The 25,890-nt window shown below is 37.7% G+C and overlaps 1 pseudogene; it reads left to right on the top strand.

Moving 5' to 3' along the window:
* The window catches only part of LOC149188188 (exocyst complex component SEC15A-like), a 34,312-nt pseudogene extending 18,184 nt beyond the window's left edge, over positions 1 to 16,128 (top strand).
* Positions 16,129 to 25,890: the final 9,762 nt, after the last annotated feature.

Genomic DNA, 25,890 nt, shown 5'->3' with positions numbered 1-25,890 from the left:
CGCTCAAATAAAATTGTTTATGTATGTTGAATAAAGTCACAATACCTTCCAAGTATTTGTATAAATATTGTAGAAATTTTCCTACCGATCTATCTCTCTGAGACCGTGTAGAAAATCTGTTGTAGGTTAACCCGATAATGCATTATAAATCAAAGTAGAATACTATAACCTACTGCTACTATCAAAGTTTTCTGAAGCTTAAAGATCGAGTTGAACACATATAACCAGAAGAATAAGAATCAATGCACAATACACATGAAAATACTTCAGGGAAAGCCTCAACTAAAAACCCCACTATCTGTATTATCATACAAGGTGGAAGTACATAGGAATTATACAAAGCCTTAGCTCTCACAGCTAGCCAGCTCTTAGTACAATCTTCACAGATGCTCACGGGAAAACAAAGCTTCTCTCCAGCCTTCCTCTCTGCCCTCCAAGCTCCTATTTCCTTGCGTTGTTCCTCTGGGATGATTCTCCTGTTACCAAGTGGATGATCTCCTCCAACCAAGTGTAACACTGCTCTAACACACTGTCAGAACTGTGCAATCCTCAAGGAATTGATTCCTTCTACATGCATGAGTTTTCTTTATAGGAAAACATATGTAACTGATAGTACACTATCCTTGACTTTAATCTCAACTACGTCTTTCTTAGAATAGACATACATGAGTTACTAATGAGGGAATATTCAGTTATTTGGAGTACATTAGTTGAGTGAATGCATGCATCAACTGACTGATCACTCATAATTAGTTCCTCAGACAGTTTGGAACTAATTTAACTAGACTTAACTTAGTAAACTGAGTTAACTAATTATAGCTCAAGTATAACTCAATCTTATCTCCTTAATTCAAGGGATAACTGTTGCATGACTTTAGAAAGACTTCTAACTTGAATTTCTCCAATGAATTAATCCATAATGAATTAATTAATTATTTCCAAGTAGCTGGTGAGACTAAATTCGATTTTAATTCACAATTTTAATTCAAGGACAAATTAAAATTAGAACATTCTTATTGCCACATCTCAACACTCCCTCTCAACAAGAAAGGGATTATCTGCCACCCTGATCCTATCTCTATGGAACTCGAATTTACACTTTGACATGCCTTTGTCAAAATGTCAGCATCTTTCTCCTTTGTCGAAATATACTGTAGTAGCATGATCCTCTCTATCTGTGAAACACCACAGGCAACAAATCTTGCCTTATGCTTCTCCACACTTCCATCAGCAGCTTGCTTTACCTTGTAAACCTAAAAAGAACTCACAACTGACTTGTTCTCCGGTCTCGGAGCCATGTCCCAAACACTTTTACGAACTATGGAGTCATACTCCTCCACCATAGCATCAACCCAAATCGGCTATTGCACTGCTTCCTCAAAGGAAGATGGATTGGTCTCAACACATTCCCTAGCAAGGGCCATGTATCCAGTGTACCTCTCGGGTGACCTCCACTGTCTTTGCTGAGAAAGTGGTGCTCCCACATTGTCTATCACATCCTCCAACAATCTATTAGCTTCTCTTGTGTGCTTCCATCCATCCTTGGAAGACTCTGCTTAAGTGGATGTATCCACTCCTGGAACCTTTACATGCGGCTGCTCCACATCAGTCTGAGGCTCCTCCTCCTTCGTGTTACACTAAAAAATGTCACCATGACTATCTTGCAGTTAGTATGGCTCAATCCACTGTCATACTATCCTCCTGGGCAAGTCTCATGCCTCTGCTCTACATGTCAAACTCCAGAAAGAAGAGAAAAGTCATTTAAAGTCAATTATCTCTGGTACGCAGTTTCTCTTAGCCTTACCTGCGGGTACGCAGCCCAAGTTCACAATGCCTGCGTCCAAGTACGCTCTGTATGTAAAGGGTTGGGTGCGTACTCCTGTAAAGGTCAAAAGGCGCAAGTTTCATCTTAAAAAAGTTACTTGTGGTCATTTCTAGAGCATTCTAGAAGCTTGTTTGACGTGTATGAAGCGCCTCCAGATGGTTCATGTACCCAAAGAAAGAGGGACTTATCCCATGAAGAGGGGAGCCTATCCCATTGAAAGAGGGGCTTATCCCATCCATGGTGGAGCTAATTAACTTCCTCTAGAACACTATAAATACAGGCATTGGGCCAAAGGGAGGGAGGTTGAAAGCTGAACATTCCTAAGGGTAGATGCTGCTGGAATTAGGACTTCCTTGTGAGAGCTTGTGAGGAGAGATTACCATCTTTACTTGTTTCCATTGGGAGGTGGGTGAGCTGATCAGAGTAAAGGAGGACTCTTGTGGACCTTGGGAGGAGCTTGCACAACACCAAGGCTCAGGTTGTAATGGTTCCTTTTGTTACCTTTAATACAAATTAGTCCATTCTTCTCAATAACTTGTTATTTATGAGTTGTTTCATATACTCCTTGGTCTATATGTTGAATATGCTTTGTTTTATGTTATAATCAGGTGCTATTTAATGGTTTGACTGTTGGTGAATGCAGGTTTCCAAGAGAAGGAGGAACTCATCCGGATCAACAAAGCTTGACTACTACAACAGCGTTGGGTTAGAGGTAAGAGCTAAACACTTGATTTCTCATATTGTAATGCATATTTAGAGAAGGATTGCTCTCGTTTGTCTTGTTTGTCATTAGAAAGTCTTAGAATTCTAGGAAGGTCGGTTGTGTCCGCACCGTCGACCGATTTCGTGTGACAAAATGGCGACCACACTGGGGACTCCATGAATGTGTTTGAGTTCTTTTTGATTTGATATTTTGGCCTGAGAACAATTTCTTGTTTTCTGATTTTTGGTTGTCTAGATGTGTATTTGGGTGGGTTAGCTTAGAGTCAATTTAGTTTTTATTTTTCTTAGCTTTGCCAGCAGTACGCAGTGTCTGGGTTTAACACAGTGCGTACTTGTATGCACTGCGTCTTTGTGCACAGTGCGTACCCGCGCCTGTGTGAACAGATGACCTGCGTACCCCTGTCAATTTTGAGAAAATTTCAATTTTTGCTTTTTGCTCTTTAGATTTTGCTTTTACTTTGTTTTTACTACCCAGATCCATCAGTTTACTGTCATAAATCTTCATCTTAGCTTTTTTCATCAGCATTCCTACTTTAAGCTTTCATCAATTGGGTGTTTTGAGTCTCTTTTTGAGAAATTCTTGATTTGATTTCTTTTGGTCATTACTTGGAGGTTTGTCTCAGTCTTTTCACAATTTTGCATCTTTTTGCTTTTGTTTTTGCAAAAAAAATTTCCCCTCATTCGCCTGGGGGGGCTAAATTCTGTATGAGTGTTAATCGCCTTTGAGTGTTTTTATGTTTTGATCTTTGGAACTCTCACCCAATTTTCTCGACTTGCACTTGATTGGGTCTTAGATTACATTAGAATCATCTTGTGTTTGAGAATTCTCTTGCATAGATCACATTTGCATAATTAGAATTCTCATTTTCAGAATATGAATGAAAAATGTGCATAGATTACATTTGCATACTTTTCAAGTGAATTGTGCTTAGATTACAATTGCATAGTTTACGTTCTGAAAAATCAATCGTAGATTTAGATCAGCTTTCTTTGATTTGAATTTACACCAAAATAAAAAAAAAATGGTTTGGAATTGATTTGCATTAGTTTTTCTTGATAAAATTAGTGCATTAGAGAATTTGTTATATTTTCTCTTAGTGATCAATGTTTTGCATTGTTGGAAGTGAATGGAAACTCTCTCCTTACTTTAATTAGGATTCATTGAATTGAAAAGATTACATTATCATATTCGATTGCATTCAGTTGAGTCAGGTCATAACACCATTGGTTTCATATCCATTTACCCATTTGAGTAATAACAACCTTAATAACACAGCGCTTAATTAAAATTCATCTAGTAATTTTTACATTTCTAGGGCTCTGATACACCAACATAGCTTAGGCTAGTGTCTTGGAGTAGGAGATTAATTAACTCTCCAAGACAGCAAAACCAAACAAGTAGCTCATCTTGTGGTAGGATAAATCCAACTGTTACATTTATGCTCTGGGAAAGCTCCTCTTAAAGGAGAAGCACGAGACCGTGTCTGAACCAGTGAGGGGATCAATCCTCCTTCATTGGGAAAGATGCCAGATACGCACGTATTACAAACGGTAAACCTCGGATTATTGTCGAGGAGCCTGGGGTCACTTGTCGGTAAACCTTGGATTATTGTCAAGGAGCTGGCAAGGGGATTGAGCTTGTTACTCTACCCTTGCGTGCTATCGGGTCGTAGACTGTTCCCCCAGGTGTATTTGTTGCTGTTGGTGATCTTAGTGACCATTATCTTTAGGATTCTACCCGAGGTGACGGTGGAGGGAAGATCCCACTGTACCTAGAGCAGACGTCGGCTAGACTCACTTGGATTTTCTGGGGGGTTCACTTCACTCGAGACGGTTAAAGTGGAGGAACTTGGTCCAGTCTATTCATTAAGTAGGTCGCCGGGGTAACTGTTCCACCTGCCACTTCTGTACTGAATTCTGCGATGTTGGATTTCATCCCCAACTAGTGTTTTCGGTCCGAAAGGTTACTGTTTGTGTATGGTTTGACTCCTAGATTTGATAGCGCATGTTAATTTGTTTGTTTTTACTTTTAGAAACCATAGGTGTGAATTGTGAATTTTAATTGTTAGGTGTGAATTGTGAATTGTTAATTTTAGTTTTTGATAAAATTCACTGAAGTTGAATATAATGGCAAATGTTCCGGAATTTACCAACCTAGGAACCCCTCCTAACGAGAATCCTAGTACTTTTCCTTACTTTGGAAATGTTGGTCCTCCTTATATGGCTACTTTGTCATTACCTGGATTTACAATAGGATTACTGATATGGTTATTTTCAACTTCGTTGGCCCAAAATACTCCAATTGTTCCATCTCAACCAGATGCTTCACCTCAACAGAGTTCACCATCTCAACATCACCAACCTTCTGTTGACCCTTTACCTTCTTCGCCTAATTTTTCTTCCTCCATTTCTTCCTCTTCGCCTGGTAAAAGCCTTGATGCTAGTAACCAGGAGGATAAGAAGAAGAAGAAAGGGAAGAAGAAGAAGAAGAAGAAGAAGCAAGATAAGAAAGAAGTCAACCAACCAACCATGGCTGTAAGTGTTGGCTGTGTTGAGGAAAATTCCGACATGCATCGTAAACCCAAATACCCTTGCAGGCTTTGTAAGGGTGACCACTTCCTTGTCAATTGTCCTGGTATTCCAAAGGTCTTGGAAGTATGGTCAGAAAAATCTCATCAACTTTCCATTGATCCATCAACCAGTGATAGTCAGGTTCCTGGGAAAAAGGGTAAAGTTAGGTTTCCTTGTAAGTTATGCAAAGGGAGTCATCAAACTCACATTTTCCCTCACATGGATGAAGCCTCAACGTTGTTGGAAAACCTTACTGTTCCACAGCAAGAATTTCCAATTGGTTACTGTAAACTTTCTCCCAACCTACCGTCAACTAACGGAGTGGTCGATTCAATTTCACGTACAATCAATCACACTCTCCCATTGGAGAGTGAAACTCATGTCACTCAGGTTGACGATCAATTAGTTGATCAAGTGGTCGATTCAATTTCACAAAGAATCGATCCCACTTTCCCTCTAGAGAGTGAATTTCATACCGCTCAGGTTCTTCTTGTTACATCAGATTCTTCTACGCCAGGGGGCATTTCACCTGTTTCTATAGAACCCCCTCCAAGCACTGAGGTCTTTTCCTTTGATTGGAATAGACTGACAGAACCTCGTCTTCCTTCCTCCATCCCTTTCCAAATCATTGTCAAGGCTGGTGGTAGGGACATACATCGTACTCAGGTAGATGAGGGTGCTTCTGTTAGTATTTTATCCTCAACTGTTTGGAAAGCTTTGGGTTCCCCTCAGCTTGCGCCTATTACGCAGAATCTGAAAGCTTTTAACAGAACCATTAGTGAACCTTTAGAGATCCTTCCTAAGTTTTCTATTACCTTGGAAGGTAAAACTGTCTGTATTGATCTTATGGTAGTTCGAGGTCCCTTGGATTTCAATTTACTCCTTGGGCGAGACTATCTTTATGCAATGAAAGCTGTCGTATCGACACTCTTTCGCGTGATGTCTTTCCCTCACAATAGCATTATTGTGACTGTAGACCAGCTTTCGTTCCCTAGTCTTGTCTCAACTACCAATAATATGACACCCTTAAATGTTCCTGATTCTAAAGTGGTATCTACCCTGCCACGGGTTAATTATGTGGCAACTGGTCCCATGTTTTTAGTTACTGATGTAAGTGAGCCTCTCACTGTTTGCTCATCTTCCTTTGATTTAGATCCGGTAATTGACATGGAAAACTCTATGGGATTACTTGAACATGATGTTCTTATCCCTTTTGAGTCCCTTGACATGTGTTGCTTCCAGAGAAGTATTCTTCCTTCTGATGAAGACCTCTTGGAAGCCATGATCAAGGTGTGTCCATTGACATGTTTTTCTTCCAGTTGGAAGCCATGATCAATGTATCGAGGAGAGTTCTTTTACTGTGTCAACCTCATTAAAAAATGAATCAATGAGTGCTGAGTATAGTTCTTTTCCTGTGTCAACCTCGTTAAAAAATGAATCAGTTGTACGAGGAAAGTTCCTTTTACTGTGTCGACCTCGTTAAAAAATGAATCAGTGAGTATGAGGACAGTTCTTTTCCTGTGTCAACCTCGTTAAAAAATGAATCAGTTGGTCAGAGGATAGTTATTTTTACTGAGTCAACCTCGTTAAAAAATGAATCAACAGCGAGGATGGTTTTTTCCTGTATCAACCTCCTTAAAAATGAAATAGGCTGTAACGAGGAAAGTTCCTTTTACTGTGTCGACCTCGTTAAAAAATGAATCAGTGTGTATGAGGATAGTTCTTTTACTGAGTCAACCTCATTAAAAAATGAATCAGCTAGATTTTAGGTTATGTAGGTAGACTGTAGAAAGTAGGGTTTGAGGATAGTTCCTGTTACTGAGTCAACCTCGTTAAAAAATGAATCAGGCATGAGGATAGTTCCTGTTACTGAGTCAACCTCGTTAAAAAATGAATCAGGTATGAGGATAGTTCTTTTCTTGTGTCAACCTCCTTAAAAATGAAACAACTCCCTTTTCAAGTTAAATATGGAAAGTAAACCTTCATTCCATCCATCTGGTTGAATGCAATGAAGCCTGGGGGGCATGTACCTTGCTTTGCATCATTATACTGGGGGCATGCGAACTTTTTGAGCATGGTTCCTTGTCTTGTGTCAAGCTCGTTAAAAAATGAAACAAAGGTAGGTTAAGTAGGTAGATTGTAGAGAGAGGTCATGAGCATAGTTCCTTGTCTTGTGTCAAGCTCATTAAAAAATGAAACAAGGATTTTAGAGCAAGGATAGTTTTTTCTTGTATCAACCTCGTTAAAAAATGAAACAAGGAGTATCGAGGAAAATTCCTTTTACTGTGTCAACCTCGTTAAAAAATGAATCATTGTGTACGAGGATAGTTTGTTCCCGTCTCAACCTCGTTAAAAAATGAAATTGGATGCTACGAGGATAGTTTTTTCCTGTATCAACCTCGTTAAAAAATGAAACAGGCTAGCATGAGGATAGTTGTTTTACTGAGTCAACCTCATTAAAAAATGAATCAGGTAGATTTTAGGATATGTAGGTAGATTGTAGAAAGTAGGATTTTTGAGGATAGTTCTTTTACTGAGTCGACCTCGTCAAAAAATGAATCAGGTATGAGGATAGTTCTTTTACTGAGTCGACCTCGTTAAAAAATGAATCAGGTATGAGGATAGTTCTTTTCTTGTGTCAACCTCCTTAAAAATGAAACAACTCCCTTTTCAAGTTAAATATTGAAAGTAAACCTTCATTTCATCCACCTCATTGAATGTAATGAAGCTTCGGGGGCATGTACCTCGTTTTGCGTCATTATGCTGGGGGCATGTGAACTTATAACAAGCATAGTTTTTCGTTTCAAGCTTGCGTAAACATGAAACTGAATCCGAGCATAGTTCTTTTCCTGTGTCAAGCTCGTTAAAAAATGAAACAAATCCTCCTCTACTTGAGTCGAGAGATTGACTAGATCTCGTAAATGTTAAGTATTTAGGTTAGTTATTTCAGTTTTAGGTCGGGTCTTTCAAATGATCTTGTACATGAACCTTCATTCCATCCAGCTTGTACTTAGTTGAATGAAATGAAGTTGGGGGGCATGCGCTCTAGCAGTTACGCTTAGGGGGCATCAAGCACAGTTTTCTCTCTGTTTCAAGCTTGTGTAAAAATGAAACTACTTTGAAGCATAGTTTTTCTTCGTTTCAAGCTTTTGTAAAAATGAAACCTATCTCGAGTCAATTTTAGTTATTTTCAAGACTCGTTAAACTCATGAAAATGTCGAGATTATTTTGCTATATTTCATTCTCGTAAAACAAATGAAAAATGTCGAGTTCTTTCCATCTTTTCCTTCTCGTAAATTAAATTGAAAGTTGGCCATATGAGTACATTTTTATCATTTTTTCGAACTCATTAAAACTTATGAAAAAGTGAAAACCAAGAGTACATTTTTATCATTTTTTCGAACTCGTAAAAACTTACGAAAAAGCGAAACCTTGGAGTTCTCTTTTAAGCCCTTTTCAGACTCCTAAAACATGAAAAGATTGCTGAGCGTTTCTTTTACACTCGTTAAAACGGAATTAAAAGACGGTCCCCTTATAGCCCTTTTCTGACCGTAAAAACAAGAAAAGATTGCCGAATTTTTGTCGTTTCAAATTCGATATTGGAAATAAAACGACGTGTCCTTGATCACTTTTTACTTTTCAGATCAGAGACACTAATCATGAAAGTACTCCTTGGTCGTAAAAGATCAAGCGGTTCTCCCAGGTATTATTTTATACTTTTTTGGGCTTGGGGGACACAAATTTATGAAAAAGTTCAACCAGGAGTCTTCTTTAGTTTTTTCAGACTCTCTAAAATTGAAAAACACCGAGTTTCTCCTATACTGGACTCGTTAAAATTTCACAGTAAAGGGCCTGTTCAATTACAAACAGGAACGGACCACTCCTTCTTAGGGTCCGAATTTAAACTAAGTTGGACTCATTCGAAGGATGAGCTTATAATCAAGCATATGTTATCCTCCTCAAGCTTGTAAAAAATAAAGAGGTACTTGCCAGAAATGGTGGGGGAAAAGAGAGAAGAATGAACCTATTTGTTATCCTTTGTTACAGAAGAACCTTATCACCGCTCTTGAACACGACACTTTTCATTCACCTGGGTTGGGAAATCCTTTGCCTTAAAGTTGATAAAACCAGTTTGAAAGTCTTCAACCGTTTCCCGGTATTAACTTTGGGTCAATCGTTACCATACCATCTGTCGTGTCGTTATGTGTTCAAGAGGTCTCTGCAAATAAACCATTCATACGCAAAACACATGTCATCCATTTGACCATCCCTGAGTCAATCCTTACAGCAACATTTCTTCAACTTGAACAATGATTTCATGTTGTGGGCTTGCCTGCAACGGGTCGCTTTCTATCGACATCAGCACATTATCTAGAAAGATGACTTAGAAATCGTCAGTACCTTGAAGTCTGCATGCATCAATGGCAGGATTCTCGCCTTTGACGACAGTTTACATCATTGACTTTCGATCAAGGGATTCCGTGACATGTTCGACATCAACTCATTCATTCACATTTCATGGATTGTACTGGGTACTTTGAGAACCATTGACATCACTGGTGGTCTCTCTCACACTTGTTAACGGTTTACATCATCGACCGGTAATCAAGTGGTTTCTACCATGTTCGACATCAACCCATTTAATCGCATGGCTAGAATCGTACCAATTCGGGAAGCAGAAATGAAGACCCTGGATCTAGTTTCCACCATCCAGGCTGCAAGGAGTTTTGTATTCATTATCTAAGTAGACTAATCATAAACAGATGGTTGCGCCCATACTATGTCTACAAAAGTCTATGATTATGATGTACTGCAAGATCATTCCTGTATCAGAGTAGTTAGTCTGTTAGTTAAAGTTTTGATCTGAGTATGGGAATGCCTACCTCAGTGATGATATAATCTTATACATGTATTTTGTGTTGAAAATTTCAGGTTCTGACCAGGCTCTCCATGAGATAATCCTTGAAATGATAAAGCGCTTCACCCTTCCTAGATAATACAAAACCCTAATCTATTACAGGCTTCGCACTTTAGGGGGCAATCTGTTACACTAAAAAATGTCACCATGACTATCTTGCAGTTAGTATGGCTCAATCCATTGTCATACTATCCTCCTGGGAAAGTCTCATGCCTCTGCTCTACATGTCAAACTCCAGAAAGAAGAGAAAAGTCATTTAAAGTCAATTATCTCTAGTACGCAGTTTCTCTTAGCCTTACCTGCGGGTACGCAGTCCAAGTTCACAATGCCTGCGTCCAAGTACGCTATGTATGTAAAGGATTGGGTGCGTACTCCTGTAAAGGTCAAAAGGCGCAAGTTTCATCTTAAAAAAGTTACTTGTGGTCATTTCTAGAGCATTCTAGAAGCTTGTTTGACGTGTATGAAGCGCCTCCAAATGGTTCATGTACCCAAAGAAAGAGGGACTTATCCCATGAAGAGGGGAGCCTATCCCATTGAAAGAGGGGCTTATCCCATCCATGGTGGAGCTAATTAACTTCCTCTAGAACACTATAAATACAGGCATTGGGCCAAAGGGAGGGAGGTTGAAAGCTGAACATTCCTAAGGGTAGATGCTGCTGGAATTAGGACTTCCTTGTGAGAGCTTGTGAGGAGAGATTACCATCTTTACTTGTTTCCATTGGGAGGTGGGTGAGCTGATCAGAGTAAAGGAGGACTCTTGTGGACCCTAGGAGGAGCTTGCACAACACCAAGGCTCAGGTTGTAATGGTTCCTTTTGTTACCTTTAATACAAATTAGTCCATTATTCTCAATAACTTGTTATTTATGAGTTGTTTCATATACTCCTTGGTCTATATGTTGAATATGCTTTGTTTTATGTTATAATCAGGTGCTATTTAATGGTTTGACTGTTGGTGAATGCAGGTTTCGAAGAGAAGGAGGAACTCATCCAGATCAATGAAGCTTGACTACTACAACAGCGTTGGGTTAGAGGTAAGAGCTAAACACTTGATTTCTCATATTGTAATGCATATTTAGAGAAGGATTGCTCTCGTTTGTCTTGTTTGTCATTAGAATGTCTTAAACTTCTAGGAAGGTCGGTTGTGTCTGCACCGTCGACCGATTCCGTGTGACACTTCGGAACCAATAGTTCCTCCATAGCCTGTAGTTGGAGCTCCCTCTTAACAAAAACTCACATGGCCTTCTGCTCATCAAACTTGAGATCTCTACAAACCACTATCCTCCAACTGGTAGGCAATTACACCCGATAGTTGTGAGGTGTATCAGTGTACCCCACAAATATCCCAACTCTGGTGTCGGCTCAAGCTTCTTCCGTGCATCCTTTGTCACATGGCAATATGCTGATGAGCCAAAGATCTTGAAGTGACCAACATCTACTCCCTGACCAGATAAAGCTTCCTCTGGTGTCTTCATCCCAAGTATGCGATGTGGGCTTCTATTCTGCAAATAAACCATTGTGTTACATGCCTTAGCCCACAAGTGAAGTGGTAGTCCTTGGTCATGTAGAATTTACCATGCTTCCCCTACAATAGTTTTGTTCTTCCTCTCAGCCACCCCATTCTACTGTGGGTTATGAGGTGCCGTCGACTCTCATTTAATTCCTTTCGTTGCATAGAAGTCCTTAAACTCTTGAGAGACGTATTCTCCACCATTGTCACTTCTCAAGGCCTTGATCTTCTTCCCTGACTCTTTCTTGACCAAATATTTGAACTCACAAGACTTTGTGAAGGTTGGGTCCTTCTTCTGCATGAAATAAATCCAACATTTACGAGAATAATCATCAATGAAAATCAAATAATACCTTTGCTTTGTTTTGGATGTCATTGAGAATGGTCCACACACATCAGTATGAACTCACTCTAAGATAGCCTTTGCTCAACTGTCTCGATCATGAAAGGAAGACTTGGTGTACTATCCCAAGGTACAACCTTTGCATGTGTCAACTTGATCAAGTTCACCTTTGTGAAGTCCTGTAGATATCTGCTGCATTATCTTCAAAGCTCCATGATGCAAATTGCCCAACCGCCTGTGCCATAACTCGCCAATGTCTTGAATTTGCACCAATTCTTCTTTCATACTCAATGTTTCTCAATCATCCACCTCTAGTTTATAAAGATTCTTCACCCAAATCCCTATCCTTTTGGTCTGACCCGTGGCTATGTGTCTTAGGAATTCCTTTCCTTTACTGAAGACAACATCGTAGCCTTTATCCTCCAACATCGCGACTGATACCAAGTTCTTCTTTAGTCTAGGCACATACTTCACATCTTTCAAGATGAGCGAAGCTCCATGCTCCCTCTAACAAGCAACCATGCCCACTCCTAAAACACTATACTTTCCATCATCTCCCATCTCTATGTGCATCTTGAGGTATTTCTACTCCAAGGTACTAAATAAACTTTTATCACTGGTCATGTGGAATGAGGCTCCACTGTCAAGATACCAGACACAACCCATCATCGATGACACCATGCATGCAATGAGGGTAAATTCCATTTCAAACTGAGAGGCTAATGCCTCACCTTCACATCCTTCCTAGGATCCCTTCTTGGACTTCTTCGATGGGAATTTAGTCCCATAATGTCCCATCTTCTGACAATTAAATCATCTCACTTTAGACCTGTCACCCTTCTTCTCTCCATGAGAAGAATTCGATTTGGAATGGGAATCCTTCCCTTTCCCTATCCTTGCCTTACTTGCTAAGGCCAAATTTTCTTCATCATCATCCTTGGATGAAGAACCGTCTCATGTGCTCCTCCTGATCTCCTCCTGCATCAAATCCGACCACAGTCATTCCCAATCCGACAGTTTCTTCCTTCCATTTATAGAGTCTTGGTAGCTATTCCAACTCTTTGGAAGGCCAAGGAGAGCGAGGCTCACCATATCGTCATTGACAATATTTATTCCCACACTGCCAAACTCATTTCTGCAGCTAGTGATCTTGTTCAGACATGTGGAAATAGTATCGCCCTTCTCCATCTTTTTTCTTCGAAGCTTATCCTTGAGAGCCAATTTCCTCTGGTCGCTACTTTTCTAGTAGAGGTCCTTCAATGTCTTCCACATTGAAAATGGAGTATCCTTCCCATGGAGACTTGAGACAATATCGTCTTGAACTCCCTCAAGGATGATCCATGTCACCTTCACCACACACTTCTTCCACTCAGCCAACTCTTGTGCATTAATTGAAGTTGGCTTTGGGATTTCTTGATCAATGAATTCCTTCAAGCCATTTTCTTCTAATAAAGCCTCCGTTATACCTTTCCATGCTATGTAATTTGTGCTACCTTCCAAGGCATACTCTAGTCTCAAGCCATAGAATGCCACTGGCCAACCTTGAAGTATGATACAAATTCGATTTGCACCTGCAACCCCGAACTTCAAACTTTGAATTCTCCTCTCAGTATACTATTCACAGCTCCGATACCATGTAGAAATTCCCCTACCAATCTATCTCTCTAAGACCGTGTAGAAAATCTGTTGTAGGATAACCTAACAATGCAATATAAATCAAATAAGAATACTATAACCTACTTCTACTATCAAAGTTTGTGGAAGCTTAAATATCGAGCTAAACACATATAACTAGAAGAAGAAGAATCAATGAATAATACACATGAAAATATTTTGGGGAAATCCTCAGCTAAAAACCCCACTATCTGTATTATCATACAAGGTGGAAATACATAGGAATTATACAAAGCCTTAGCTCTCACAGCTAGCCGGCTCTCAGTACAATCCTCACAGATACTCACAGGAAAACAAAGCTTCTCTCCAGCCTTCCTCTGTGCCCTCCAAGCTCTTATTTCCTTGCGTTGTTCCTCTAGGATGATTATTTTGTTACCAAGTGGATGATCTCCCCCAACCAAGTGTAACACTACTCTCACACACTCTTAGAACTGCGCAATCCTCAATGAATTGATTCCTTCTGCATGCATGAGTTTGATTTATAGGAAAACATGTGCAATAGATAGTACAATGTCCTTGACTTTAATCTCAACTGGATCTTTCTCAGAATAGACATGCATGAGTTACTGATGAGGGAATCTTCAGTTATTTGGAGTACACTAGTTGAGTGCATGCATGCATCAACTTACTGATAACTCACAATTAGTTTGGAACTAATTTAACTAGGCTTAACTCAGTAAACTAATTTAACTAATTATAACTCAAATATAGCTCAATCTTATCTCCTTAATTCAAGGGATAACTATTGCATGACTTCATAAAGACTTCTAACTTGAATTTCTCCAACTAATGAATCCATAATGAATTAATTAATTATTTCCAAGTAGCTAGTGAGACTAAATTCGATTTTAATTCACAATTTTAATTCAAGGACAAATTAAAATTGGAATATTCTTGTTGCCACATTTCAACAAATATGTATTCAATACTTTAAGTTTTATTATACGCTCTCCTGTTTGTTCCACAAACTCTTTTGTTTTAGATAATCCCATCAGAGCTAGTTGATAAAGGTGACTAAACATGGAATCATGTTTGGACTGAATTTATTTTCTAAAGTTTGTTGGTGAGGAGAGAGAGTGCAAGTTTTGTTAATGGCTTTCATTATAGGGTTTTCAATTATTTGGAATAACAACGATAGGCACACAACCATGCCCTCCCAACATGGGAATAGTATAATGAAACTTCATCTAGTGATTGATGTTCTGTTGAGGGCACTAAAGTGTTTTTGGAACAAAGATGATTTCACACGGATTGAGAGATTTGGAATTGCATTTGTAGATGACGTCCTATTCATGGAATTTGGGTTTAGTACTAATTGGAACTAAACTTGTGATTAGATGGATTTGTGCTAATTTGATCTCCCCTTTTGACAAAACCTAGAACTCTATTCATTTGATTCGATACATCTAGTTCTTATAATTATTTTAGGATTTACCCATTATTTTCTCTATTTAATGGATCCACGCTAAGGAGTTTTAATAATTTAGTTTATCATACACTCTGGGATACTAGGCACCCTCATACCATGCCAATGTACTAGTAAACTTACCTTTGAAATATCAAAATGTAGACTGCTCCCTTAAACATCCTCCTCCCCTTAAGCCATGCTTTTTTTTGGCCTCTTAGCCACTACAAGCCAACCTCAATAGGTGGATCTAATACCATGTTGAAAATCATAACTTCTATGAAGCAGTATGGAACTTTTCCCTAGACAATTGGTTGGGAAAACAAATTGTTGTGAGGGGTTAAAACTGCATAAACAATGTGACCACTATAGTAGACAAAAGATTATTAGACTGAAAGGTTGTGTGAACTAAGATAAGATAATATTATCAATTTTCAACAAATGAGTCATCACCAACAAATATTTCAATGGGTCTAGAGAGGGAAACCATATGTCAATAGATTATGACAATTTGAACATGCCTAGATGCTAAAAAGTCAACAAAAAATGTTGAGGCTAGTCAAGTCTAAGGTAGATGAGTTTATGTTTCTAACTGACAATATCAATTGGAACCAAGATGAAGTTCCACAAAATGGAAGTGATAATCTAAATTAGGTGGTAATTTACTTGTAGACATTGGTTTCTATAGAACAACAAATTTTACCAACAGATGCTTTTGAGAAGGTAGGAAGGGGGGTGTTGAAGGACATATCGGACTGCCTCATGGTGACAGTTATGAGGGACAATGTCAAAATATTCCATATAAATTCTATAATGGGTATTGATAATGATTTAAGAGTGCTAGAGTCCTTTTCTGAGGAGATATTCGACAACACTAGCTTCATTGAGCTTCAGGGTGCTACAAGTTTGAAGGATTGCTTGACAGAAGTGTGGCAGCTAGTTAACATTTTATTGAGCAACCAGCCATAGAACTTCATGAACCCTTTTATAAGGAAGAAACATTACAGTGATTTGGATTATAGAAAGGTTGCAGTGATTTCAAAGAAATTCATAGATGCGCTTGAAAGGCTATTTAGAAGCTTGGGGGGTTGGAATTTAAAGCAAAATCCCTCAAAAATGTCCATGGATACATTAGTAAGGAGATTGAAATATTTCAACTGATGGATTCAATGGTATGTTTCAAGTCATTATTGGAAACATCAGATGTTTAATTTCTATTCATGATCTTGAGCCATTAGATTAAAGGTTGTTTACATGCTACAAATTTATAGCAATATGCTTTCTGATTCTCAGAGTGTTTAGGAAAAATACAATTTGTTGTATGGAGTATTTTTCTAGCTACAAAAGTTGAAATCCTCGGTAAAATCAACAAATTAGCCCATGAGACTCAAGTGAATTATATCATTAATAAAGAAATTTTTTCTAATCTACTATGTCATGTTCAATATTGATTTTACCCTTCCCCTTTATGTTTTTATTTCCCATTTTATATGTATTTGTCATACATGCATAAGAACCTCCTTGCTTATGACAACCCTTTGAATATGGTCCTGAATCAATTTTTGCATGGCTTAGCTATAAAGTGCAGTAAGGAAGTATCTTCAAGCAATGAAAATGAGCATAAATAATATTTATAATTTGTTAAAATATGTGTAAAGTTCGAGATATTAACCATTTTATGATTTAAAATGAAATAAGGTGCATAATACCAAAGATACTCTAGAAACCTTTGACCAAAGAGGAGGCAATGGTTCTTGAATAAGGCTTGATTGGAATAATGGTTTTAAGTCTATGGTGAGACACTTTCAATTGTGAAGGAAAGCCAACATTCAATGGATAAATTTGTTGGTTCAGGTGGAACATAGGTTTTTGTATAACACAAAAGACTCCTGCCAAGAAGAAAAGAGAAATACCTAAGTACTAAAGTGGATTCAAGATACACAATTCTAGCTTTACTTTAGAAAATAATCTTGATTTTGACCTCATGCAGTTATTTTGGATTGAAGATTCACAATTGTTTCTCTAATTTTTGAAAAAGACTTACTTTTTTACCTAATGCAAGAGGTTCAAGATTTTTGGGATGAACTAATAAAATCTACCAAGTCTATTTGAAAAACTAAGAGTCTTATGACTCACATGACAAATTAATATTACATATCACTTGTTAATATAAATTTTCCTCTTTCTCGTAATTACTACTAATGAAGCAAAATGGAAATGTTACATTCTTTGTGCTGCAGTGAATTTTTTAGGAATATTGCTTTTCTATTACGATGACAAAAATTATTAACAAATCTAAAACAAGAACTAACTAGGAGGTAAGTATCTATCAAATCAATGTTGCAAATTTCATGTAGGTTAATTTATTGTTGAGGCTATGGAAAGAAACTTATCAGCAACATTAGGGAAAATTTTGGAAAACTTAAACAATATAAAAATATTTATATTTCTTCAAATTTTTAAACATCTAAAGCATCCTACTTAGAGTATTAGAGGGACTAGCTCTAGACAGTTTCGTAGAAAGGGGCCCCTGGACCATCCAATTATCTCCTAGATCCATAGGACCTAGTCCCTTTCTCTGAAACCCCCCCCCCCCCAAGATAACACAACTAGACCAACAGTTAGCCAGTGCCTAGTTCACTTCTGAGCATCCAAGGGTCCCACTCTAGACAATTCCAGAGCAGGGTGCTCCTGGCCTATCCAATTACCTCAGTTCCATAGGAGTGACCAAATATCTATTTAGAGTTTCTTTCTTTTGACATCAGATGCTAGGAGTATCCCTCACTCCTACATTCCCCCCCAAGAATCATATGACTGGACCAACTACTAGTTCCAGGGGAATTCAATAATGAGCTGGTGCCCAATTCACCTCCCTCGCCATTGGTCATTAGACTTATGATCCCTTGACATATTTAGCTCCATTGAAATATCTTCCTATCTCACTCATTCTTTCTTGGCAAGATTTTTATGATTTTGTATCATGCCATAGTCTTTTATATGTTTGTCATGATAACACTACTACTTGTTTCTTTCTTTCATTATGTTATTTTCATCATTTTGTAGGAGCTAAAATTGCACTCCCATTTTTTATTCATACTAATTGTACACTTCTTCAATCCCTTTGACCTACTTTTATGGAAATTTGTTAGACATTAATAAAACTATCTTATCTTATCTTATATATCTGTTTCATGGGAAAATGTAATAGAGAGTAACCCTGTGTTTCTCAATCCTATTATTTTTGTCTTCAAACTTTAAAGTAAGAAAACAATCCCAAAAAAAAAATTTCTTGCCTCAATGGATATTTTCCATTTCCCATAATATATTACATTGATATTTTCAAAAATTTTGGATTATTCAAAATTTGAAAAATTGTGACTTTTTCATGGTAATATTATGTTGGCTTCGAAAACTCATGAAATATTGAAATGTTGTCTATATTTTGGCAATAATGGTCAAAATTTCAGTACTATTTCTAACTATAAGAAATACAAATACTCATATTCTAAGGATATTATACATAGTAGGATACAATCAAAACTAGAAGATTGGACCAATTGGCTTACTGATTTACCACCGTTATAGAACCAGACTTACAACAACCAATATTTAACTATATATTTTCTTAAAGTGTTTTTCCATGTTGTAATGATAGTACCAATGTTTTCACTTGGTTACAAACCAAATCCTCGATGATGATAATACCTGTAATCTCTGCTATGGAAGCCAAGATACAAGAGTTCCTACTCCCTGTAGGAAGCTATTTAGTTGTTTATAGTTTTAATAAAAAGCTCAACTTGGATCCACTCAAAATGTGAGCAGTTTGTATCTTTCATAACATAACATAATTCATTTACTCAATTTTCCTTATCTTTTAAACACTAAATTCTGTTATGTCTTCTGCTGAATTAGCGAACATTTATTCTTGTAGTACTAAATTCCTGCATGAATGTACTACTCTCATGATCAAATATCATCTCTTGGTAACCGATAAGATGTCACTCCACTTCATTATGGGAAGAGGCTGCTTTGGGAACTGGAAAAAATTTCCATGCCATAGAATAATGGACAAGGGATATTCTGGGTTATTTCATTATCCTTCAACATGTTAGAGATATCTCATTGCTTCCAAAGAGTGACAATGAATTACTCATTACCTTTTCCAATCATAATTTTTTTTCATCTATAAAATCTCTGATTTACTATTCCCAGGAATAATGGATTAATCATTTCCTTTGCCTAAAATATTTGTTTTGCATCTATGCCATGTGTGATGGCTTTAAATGCTTTATAGAATGCATTGTCTTTGCATTGTTTTTTTGTACCTATGTTTGACCTGTTTATATTTTCTCCGTAAATCTTCAGTAGTTTATTTTTACAATAACTTATTTTTAATTGAGAAATCATTTAGGGAGGAGATGATGGCATAGAAGAGATAAAGTTGAACCTGGAAGAAAAGGGGAGGCCATTGGGTTATCTAAGAATGTTGCAGGGACAAGTGAGACCTTAGGGAAACATATGGTTATTGTTTCTGTAGAGCCCTCTGTGGTTGGACATGGTACTTCAGACATGGAAGCAGTTCTAAGAACTAGGAATTATGATATTGACCAAATTCCAAAGGAAATGCATGATATGAAAATAAGTGATGATGAAGGCAAGAATCCATATGACAAGGACAATAAACAACAAATTTCTTTATATCTAAATTAATTTCAAAATATATTTTACATGGTAAATTAATAAATAGTGGTCACACTAAATTGGACAACATTTTAAAATTCTTGTTTGGATTGGCTAATTATATTTGGACTTCCAACTTGAGGAAATTGAAGCCACAATTTTCAATGGAAATGGGATAGAGATTGGCCACATAATTTCAACAACAATAGGTGGTCAGCATGGGCAACGAAAACAGGTTTGTAAGAATCATAATGTTTTTCAGTTTAGTTACACTCACCTTTTCTAGTTTAATGTATTGAAATGGTGCTTATCTTCATTCTTCCAAAATCTCAGGTGTTTGTATAAAAATGAAATTTTACAGTGTTGTTGTGGAAATGTTCAATATTATTTACACAATACAAATGCCCAAATATTTTTTTTTTGTCTTTTATATTAAATTTCATATGCCTATTTGTTTTTGTTTAAAGGCTCAACTTGTCACTAATTCAAAGAGATATTACATAAGAGATTTTTCTCCCATACTAGTATGCCTATAGGGAGGCCAGACCAGTAGGACTAGTAGATGACCTTGAGGTTATGACCAGTAGCACAAGTAGATGACCCATGTTTAGAGTTAGCTAGGCTAACAAACAAAACCCTACATTATCGGCCCTTTGGGCAACAACCCATGTAGCACAGGCTATAGTCTCACCCGAGGCATTATTGGGGGATGTTATAACCAGGTTTGTACATCGAAAGGACTATGTGATGTGTTTCTATCAAAGGTAGGGATTATCTTGACCTTCGCAAACCCTATCACTTAAAACACCGAAATTGTAGAAATTAATAGTTAGCATATTTATTCCCTTCACCTATTATGTTAAACATCATATAAATACATAGATCTAAGTCTTCGCCAATCTATTAAGTACTTTTTCTGATTAATTGCATTCAACAGATCAAATAACACAGTAAATTTAGAAAGAAGCAGTAACACATAGATACACAAATAATTCTTCAAAACAATCATTTCTTACGCTTAGATCTTGAATTACATAGTTTTCCAACCTTTCACACACAGTTACAGGGTCCCATGCACTTAGCTGCGGACTTACCAGGGTCTTCGTGCATAGAGATGTAGGAGCCTTCCCCTTCACCCAAGTATAGAATAGAAAAAAAATACCCAAAACATGCCTTTCTATTCTCTTTTCTATCTTCCTATGACTCTTCTATGACTCCTTTTTATGTGATTCTTCATTACAATACCATGGTTCACAAACAATGGGTATGTCACAAAACAACTTAACTTTTAACAAAATAATGGGCTTTGACTTTCTAAAATCCCCTTTGAGTCTTATCGAACTGCACTACTCAAGCCCCGCTCCTCAAAATGTGGAGACTTTACAATAATTGAAAAAACTTTACAAAATGTGAACCCATGGGACCATTTCCCAACAGGCCCCAAACACAAAGTTGTGACTCATCGAGAGTCACTCTACTAGTGTTGCCTCGATCTTTGCTTGCAGACCGCTCAATTCGATCTTCAAGGCTTTAAGATATATTGTTCCTTTCCTGATGACCTGCCGAATCACTTCGACCAATTTCTCTAAGGTTGAACCTTCGACTACAAGGCCCATTGTTCTCTACGTCTGTTGCAGAGCCTTTAACTTGCACTGGATTGTCTGTGATATTTTTTTTTCTTCATCGGCCCAGAGCTGCATCCTTGAGGAGATAATGGAGGCCTTCTGACGTAACTCACCAATCTGGGTCTAGATTACTTTCCCTCCTTTAGTCTGGTGAACCTTTTCATAGGTGCTAATGTCCACGTCATTACCCTAATCTCGTCAAACTACAGTTGTTTTTCATGGATGTCTACCTCAATTTTCTACAAGTTTGAATCCTCCTGTAACAAGGTCCACATCTCCATTTTCTTCCCAAACAATTTGATGCAATCCGTGACTGTAGCTTCCAGAGTAATCATATCTTCTTTAATAGTAGCCTAGTGATACTCTCCGACTTCTGGAGTAGTTGGATGCAACGTAAGTCAAAGTTACGATATCTGCAGCTATAGGTCAAAGAATTTTTTCCTAATTTCCTCCTTAGACTCCTTCGCCGCAACAACTAACTTCTTAATTTTCTCTACAGATGCCGCTTTTGCTAGAATTTGTATCTCAAAAAGTTCACTACACACTTGGATAAGGGAAGTCTCTAGCTATTGATTATGTTGTATTGCCTCGTTGCAGGCCTCCAAGGTCTATGATTTCTCTTCAAAAATTTGTTCATTATTAGTTTTGACCTCGTCAATAATCGACAGTGCTCACTTCTCCCGGACACAGAGCTAATCTGAAACTCCTTGGTGAAGCTCATGTAAAGTCTGGATCAGTAGTTATACAAGGTTGATGCTCAGGTTCATCAAGAACTATGCGTGCTCCTAGTCTTTGGCTATCTCAAACTAGAGAGGGCCCCCTAGTAGTGGTACCGGGTGAATGCCAGATGTGATTTCTACTACACTAACGCTCGGCATGCTCGCTTGTCCCACGCTTTCTTAGATCACCCTTGTCTAGACCTGTAGTTTCTTTAGGCCGTGTTGTAATTTGTCCAATACCATGTGGTACTGGTCCTCGATGTGTCCCCAAATATTTTCAATGGCATTACATACAGCATCCCCAATCTCATCAATGTCCCCCTCCGTGAGGACCAATGGTGTCACACTCGTAGATTTATTAGACTTCTACTTATTGTGAGGTCCCATGGAACTTCACTTCTACCTCTTCCTGACCATAAAGTGGGACTCCAAGTTTGTGCCCCCTTCCTCTTCACCTTCAGTCTCGACCTCAACATTGGTGCGCTCTGTTCTACATTCTTAAAGGTTAACAGTGACCTCCAAGGTTGTTGCATTTTTCTCCTTTAGTGCCTCCTTGTCTTTGGAAGCAACCTTTTCTTTCGGTGCTTCCTTATCTTTTACAAAGGTGTTCTCCTGCTGTGATGTTTTTTCTTCCCGCACTACCTTAACTTTTTTTGTTTCCTTTTCTTTCTGCATGACCTTTTCTTTCTGTGTGACTTTTTCTTGTGTAGAAGCCTTCTGTGCTTCTTTTTCTTTGTCTTTTTTTGCCACTTTCATAGCTGTTGTTTTTTCTGTTTCACCTTCAGTGGCCTTGCTTGTACCTGAGCCTTCATCAGAGCGGGTGAGCCATTCACTTGGCCATTTGTTGATGACCCCTAGAATCTCTTCCTCTGTGACCAAAGATGACAACTTATGCCATGTTCATGTGGCATCCTTCTTTGCGCATATAGAAAATTTATGGAAATCTGGTTTGAAATATGCAATATTAGTATACTACGAATGTAAAATAGGTTATAACCATAATCGTTGGTTGATCACCATCCACAAATCTATCTCAAATAAGACCCAAAAGATCTTGGTTTCCATGATGCATTTAGGATCCTTCATCGACCATAGTGAGGTGAACTTCGCAGCCTCGCACAAATCTAGATCCCGTGTTGGGAATTGCTTATTCTCAGGTGTTATCCATGCCACCTGTTGTAACATCCATTGTTATTTAAGTTTTATTTTTAGGTTTATAAAAAGATGAAAGAAAAATCGAATATTATGTTATAACGGATATAAAAATAAATGCGAAGATTTGAAAGAAATGGGGATTTATATTATTAATGGCTTTTGAAAGTGATAAACCCGCAAGAAGATTTGGGTTGTTTGATCAACAGGCCATAGATCTGACGGAAATCGTGTAGTTAACTACAATGGAGTTTATTTCGGAGATTGGACGTGAGGGTGTATCAAATATAGTTTAATTCGCTGAAGTCCGAGCCAAATATTGGGTTGGAATATCGGGTTGGAAAGTAATCATGTTCTATATTTAAAATTGGACCCGATAAATCATTAAATGGTAGTTTTTATTTCCTATCGGGTCCATATGGGAGTCAATCTGGCATTGAAAAGGTAGACATGACATGTTTATGAACCAGAGTTTTAATTTTTTTTAGTTTTGTAATAACCAATCCATTGTCTAAAGGTTATGCAGGTTCAACAAGAGCGATCAAGTGATAACTTGATGAGTACATTGAGGTGAGGTGTGGGGAAGCGATTAGCATGAAGGTTAATTAGAGTTCAACCCCCGCAGTTGATCATGACGTTAGCATGGTTGACCGAAATGTGTGTCCAAAAATCATTGTGGGGGTTAAACATCGTTGAAAGCCCTCGTACATTATTTACCTCCGCGGTGAGCTATCAAAGCTTTCTGCCCCACGTCACTCACCATACCCCGCCACTTCCTCCACTACTCCATTAATGGATGAAAAAACAACACCAAGATACATCATTAGAACCATAGGCTCAAGCTACAGACTCGAGCAGCGAACAACCATTACGTTCTAATTTCCATTACTTCTTGTTATTTTATTTTCTTGAGAATGAGGTGTCTTTTACCCTCTAATATTCTGTTAATGATTTATCGGGTCCAATTTAGAGAGAAGGACTTCGAATTTATAGAGAAGGGCTTCGAATTTTGGAGAACCTGGAGACTAGACCACTGTATTCTTGATAAAATTGTGGATTGATGAAAGAATCAGAACTTTTCCACACATTGTTGGGTATGATTTTGTGACTTCTTTTTTATGTGTCATTAAATGTTTTCTTCCTTTAAGTATGGTAATGAAGCTACAGTTCTTTATTTTCTTATGTAAATGAAGTTAAAATCCCTTAAAAGAGCGCTCCTATACTTGACGTTCCCACCTCTGCAATTCTTCTAAGTTACAGATAGTAGTTTCTATATGAGACAACATATTATCTTTAATTTCTCCAAGTGTCACATAGAGTATATTCTGTGTAAAACAGCATATTTTCTATGACTTCTACAAGCTTTCTTCATTCATCATTTATATTCGGTAATCAAATGGCATTATGAGTTTTCCATGTCACCTAAGTATTGAGGGTTTAAAAGCAAGTCTTTCAGGTCCTTCATTTGAGAATACAACATACAATTAAGTGACAAACAAGTGATAATAATTATAAACATTAATGTCTTAAGCAAAACTTATACATAGCCAGGAAATTGGTTTCTTAAGGTACAAAATTAATTGGCACCATTGCCGGGGAGAGAAGACAAGAACACTATTCCCTGGGTTTTCAATATTTTCCTCTGGTTATTCAGTGAAGAGGAAATATTTGGTTGTTTTGAACAAAATCAATAACTCTGGCTCCAAAGAGACCCCATACAAGATCAGACACCTCACAATAGAAAGTTCAAGCCCTTTCAGATCCTAAAATTCTAGTTTCCAAGAGGGTTGGAAGACCTAAAACTCCACTTACACCAAGTCCTACACTGTCTGCACCAGGCATCAATTCATCACATCTTTCACATTCATCTTTTATTGACCAAGAGTCGCCTTCTACATCCAATTCATTACAAGAACCCATCTTTCAGGAATAGTCTTTAGAGTCCATTTTTTTTTCAATATCTACTATAGTTATTCAGCCTGAACCTATAACTACATTACCACCTTTGCACACTCCATTCACACTTAGTGAGGTTCCACATTTGTTGGTAATCAAGGTTTAGTAAATTCAGGAGAAAACATGGCAACACCTGCATTTTTGATGAATAGGTATGCATCTATTCAATTTCCATAACATTTGAATCAAATGCCATGAGAATACTTGAATATTTTTCCTTGTTTCATAGGGGAAGATGAACAAACAACATAAAATCATGTATCGGTATTTTGTAATTTTGCAAAAACCTAAATGTTGAACATCTAGATGTTGTTCTAAGACTTTTTTTTCAATCCTTGGATGGAGAAGCAAGAAAATGGTTTAAAGGGCTTCCTAATAACTCTATTACAACATGGGAAGAGATGGAGTGCCTATTCACTCAAAGATGGGGAGAGAAAAGAGACCATGGGTATTCACTCACAAAGTTTTATGCTATCAAGAAGAAATCTAATGAAAGTGTTGTTGAATTCATCAGAAGATTTAGTAAATTTTACAATAGTCTTCCAGTGGAGATTAAGCCCCCTCCTGTTGGTGCAAAAATAACTTTTGCAGGGGCTTTTGAGTCAAATTTTGGATTCACATTGAGGGATAGGAGATCTCCAACCCTTGATCGGATCCAAACAGACACATTAGAGATAGAAGCAAATCTGGTGGCTACAGGTAAAACACTAGATACATGGCCTATCGAATATAAGGGAAAGGCTAAAGTAGAATCCTCTCAAGAACAAACATTAGAGGATATGAATAATGTA

This window comes from Pinus tabuliformis, chromosome 3_1 (assembly GCF_031772625.1).
Source record: "Pinus tabuliformis cultivar Carrire ecotype Pingquan chromosome 3_1, CPIR1, whole genome shotgun sequence".
NCBI classification, from domain to species: Eukaryota; Viridiplantae; Streptophyta; class Pinopsida; order Pinales; family Pinaceae; genus Pinus; species Pinus tabuliformis.
This window is presented reverse-complemented; position numbering and strand designations above follow the sequence as displayed.